This window comes from Rutilus rutilus, assembly GCF_951802725.1.
Source record: "Rutilus rutilus genome assembly, chromosome: 14".
NCBI lineage: Eukaryota > Metazoa > Chordata > Actinopteri > Cypriniformes > Leuciscidae > Rutilus > Rutilus rutilus.
This window is the reverse complement of record NC_140219.1, coordinates 32280394-32284864: the sequence shown is the minus strand read 5'-3', so window position 1 is coordinate 32284864 and position 4471 is coordinate 32280394. Positions and strand designations below refer to the sequence as shown.

General features: G+C 42.2%; 1 long non-coding RNA gene across 1 annotated transcript; it reads left to right on the top strand.

The window, feature by feature from the left end:
• The first annotated feature begins 257 nt into the window (after positions 1–257).
• On the top strand, positions 258–1084 carry LOC311303478. Its single transcript, XR_014629762.1, has 2 exons — positions 258–732; positions 811–1084. It is a non-coding gene; the product is annotated as an uncharacterized lncRNA (long non-coding RNA).
• Positions 1085–4471: the final 3387 nt, after the last annotated feature.

Genomic DNA, 4471 nt, shown 5'->3' with positions numbered 1-4471 from the left:
TTTAATAATCTTCCTACCACAATCTTTTAAGAAAATGTGTTTATTTTCCTTAAAGTGATTTACGGTTTTAGACATGTCATGAGGGCATGACCATTTTTCTTGTGGGGGGAGAATGTAGCACCCTGCTAAATTTATCTAATGTTTATTTTGTGTTCTGTTAACAATTACAGTATCTTGAAATATGGGCCAGTTCAATTGCCCTGGTGTGTAATAATTTTTTTTGTATTATTACGCGTGTTGATTCAGTTATAAATAGAGATGTTAAAATATTATTTTTCTTTTGAGAGTAACCTTTGAACCCTCTGTCACTTTATTTCGTATTGGATGGCCAGGTGTCAGTTTCATTAGTTATCCAATCAGTTCCATCCATAGAGCAGTGTAACAGCCTACCGGATTGTTGAGGGGGCGGGACTAAAGACCGAGCGGAAAAAGTTCGAGAAAAAAAAAAACCTGAGAGATCGCTGCGAGCTAGCTGTAAGTTCTGTGTGATTTATAGATTGCTGTTCATCGATGTTGAGAACCAGTGGGGTATTCTGCTTGAGTTTTGTGAAGGTGCTACACTGTTAAAACGGGAAAGTGAGTGTTAGCTTGGAGCTGTTTGAATCTACAACGGAGATTCGGATGAAGTGAAACTACTGCTTACTTAGCATGTGAACTGATAGCCACGTGTGAACTGCGATGCGCATAGCCACGTGTGAACTGCCTGAAATCCAATTTGCCACCGAGTTCTGAGTGAGTATGTGAACTAAAATGAACTTGAAAAAGATATCATGAAGCTCATTCGTTTTTTTTTTGTGGACTGTTGGCTAGTGTGCATCAGAGACTGCCATCCATGTTGCTGCAATAGATGTGCTCGGGATTCGTGCTGCAGGCCAGAGATGTCTGTGTTTTTCACACAGACGGACAGAGTTTCAGGACGGGTTTTCTTCATCGTGTATCTCACCACTGGATCAAACGGTTTGAACCAGAATGGTCATGTAAATTTTTCTGTCACCGAGGAACTGTGAGTACAGACAATATTTTTTTTTCTCAACTGAGCTCCAACAAGCGCGCCAACGTTGTGGTGTCACTAAACTGAGACAGTTAGTAGAAAAACCCCGGGGTATTGTTAACTGTCATTTCATTTGAACATGAGAACATTTTGAAAGGTTCACTCACCAAGTTCTGAAGAAAATATATAAATACATTTTGAGTTTAACTTTAAATCTTTGTGGTCTGATATAAGTGTGTGTGAGTGAAATGTGATTTGTGTGATTTCAGTTATGTTTTTTCAAATAAGGGTTATAGTGGCTAAGTTAAATATATATGTGTATGGGAGTTTATGCTCACAGTGAAAACAAACGAACACAGTATAGCTTTATTTCAGCTAACCAGGCCTCTCTACACTTTAGTAAGCGTTTCATGCCCGAAGTTTCAGTTGTTATATGTAAATCCTGATTTTAAATTCTAGTAACCTCTCACCAATTCGTTTCCCCATGCACATGATAAATCCTAAAAAAAAATGGAATTGTGAGAAGGGTTACATATGTATGGAACTCTGTATACATATATGTAGATCTCATCGAGCCAAACAACTTATGCACTGCATTTCATTAGCTCCACCCAACAGGAAGTCGTCTATTCTGGATTGTTTGAAAAACGCATGCTCTGGAATTTTGATATACTCCTCCTAGTGGATTCATTTGATCGCCACCAAATTCGGTCAGCATGAAGCCAAGACATTGAGGATGCTAAAGGTTTGTTCATGCTATGTCATAATTACCATAATGATTCTGAACTGTAAAAAACCTTCACGTGCTTGTGGAATTTGTAGAACAACGAGTAAAATAATTTTCTGAGAACTACGACTTGTACCACCTGACAACTGCAGATTTAAAGCAACACTATGTAGCTTTTCAACCTTCATAATATATTTCCAAGACCCTTGTGATGGTACATCGACTTACAATAGGTTGAATGACACGTGTACCATATCCTGACGGGGTCTGTATCGCTTTTACTGGCACTACGTAACTTCGGGGTTCGGGTAGTAACCCGAGCACAAAAAGAACTACAAAATTCGACTGCTTTACGGCATACGTCACTTCCCCCACCATTTCCTCAAATTTGGACGTGAGAGGCCAACCAGCGTTTGTTTTCCGGCTTTCGTGTGTATGTTTTTGTCATGGCCAAAGCAGCAACGGACAAAAAAAAGTCAGAAGTAAGCCAATGTCTAAACGGCATGTACAAGTTTGGTCGGCGCTACATTCTTGCAAGTAAATAATACATGATTAGATGGACACAATTATCTTTTAGGCTAAATAGCCTAATGACTGCAGGCTGATAGTCATGTTTGTTTATTTATTTTTCTGGTGAAAGTGTCTTGCCTCAGGCTATAATGCAAATCGATTTTTCAACTTTGCAGATTCATCTATGGTAGCTTGATATTATAATATTGACGATATATGGCTATTACCTACCACACAAACATTGAATTGAATTAGCATTCTGTAAAACAGTAGCCAATAGGCTACTATAATGACGCTGGCTTGTAAACGTGAGCTACGCGATCTTTTGGCGTTTGAAAAAAATAAAACCCATGAAATTATATTCATATGACATGCTGAAATATATGTCACTGTACCTGGGATGAAGACATTTCACACGCAACGCAAACAGTCTGCCCAAGACGTGAGAACTCCTTCTGCAGAGTTCGGGGGTATCGGCTTGTCAACAAATGCACGTGTATCCCCTGGTGTAACCATGACAGATTTTACGACAGTAGTAGAAGATAATACTGTTTCCCAACTGTAGGGGGACCCCGAGAGCAAAAGTTACTTGGTGTTACTTTAACGGGGTCATAAACTGCATTGTTTTATAATGTTTCCTGGGGTGCACTCATAATGTTAGTATGATTTTTACATAAAAAATATCATACTTTAGAAATAATTTAATTATTGCTGTCTATTTAAGATATTTAATAAAAGGTTTTCCATACTGCATACAAATTGTCAGTATTCTTCTTTAAAGAAAACGTCTAGGTTACTAATATTATCCCCATTCCCTATAGGAGGGAATGGACACGTTAATTGTCAGTGACTGATGAATTGGGATCTCGCCTAAGAGCCTTTAAGTGGTAACAGAACGAGCCAATGCAAGTTGGCTAGTGAGATTTGGATCGCAAACCGCACCCCCGCTTCCGGCTATATAAGGGCGTACGAGTGTGCAATACTCACATTAAGTTTTCGCTGAGGAGCCGAGATGGGGTCCCGGCTGTCAGCGGATGTCAAGAGTTGTGGCGACGGGTATCAACGTCTCTGTTCTCTCTTTCAGGGAACAGGGGTTACATTAATAACCTAGACGTTCCCTATCAGTCAGTCATGTTTAACGTTAATCATCAGTGGCTGACGAATTGGGATCCATATGGAAGATACCACAACAACTGACTCCTACCAGCACTCTGAGTAAGCCAGCGGTTCCCCCTTGCACCATTGGGGCAGAGAAAAGGACGAACTAAAGCACAGAGATTTGTCAATCACTGAGTTCCATTTTCACCCTTACATGGAGACATTGGATAACACAGGGAAAGCGTGCCTATTCCAGTTTTTGAAAAGGGACGCTGCGGAGGCCACATCCTGCCCATAGGGAGGTAGCATGTGGAGTTACTCATATGGAATATCTCTAAAGTAGATCCTGCCTGTTTCAGGGGAGGACTCAATACTATACAGAGATGGCAGAGGGAAAAGACACGGGCTTGCCAACAGAGAAGCTGTTACTGTGGAGTTTACACATATGTGATCACCTAAGTAGGGGAATCACAACATATGGGCATTTAGTCTAGTACAGGAGCTGACTGACTGGGCATACACACGAGTACTAGACCTGGCGTCTGATGTCTCCGCAACACCTGACTGCCGAGGATGCTGGAGGAACTCCAACAGGGTTTGCTGTCTGAGGAACTCAACTGAGGAGCAAAATCAGCGCTCACATCCTGTCCTTGGAGGAGAATGGCGCTGCAAGTGGAGGACACCGGTTCCACTCAGAGATTATACAATCTGGCGAATGTGTTGGGTGTCGCCCAGCCTGCAGCCAATCTTGGGACTGAAATGCCAAGAGGATGGCATGCACTATCCAGTGGGCCAACCTCTGTTTGGAGACAACCTTTCCCTTTGGCTGTCCTCCATAGCAGACAAAGAGCTGTTGCAAAGGCACAGACAAACGCAGGGCGCAAATGGGACATAGCAATGCAAGGTTCGGGTCTGTCTCATCCGAGGGTAGCACTTGCAATTTCACCTCCTGGTCCCTGAAAGGAGTGGTCGGATCTTTGGGCACATACCCAGGCTGGGGTCTCAGGATGACGTGAGAGTCGGCCAGCCCGAATTCCAGGCATGCTTCGTCGACCAAAAATGCCTGGAGGTCCCCAACCCTGTTAACAGAAGTGAGAGCAGTCAGAAGTGCTGTCTTAAGGGACAGGATTTTAACCCTCTGGGGT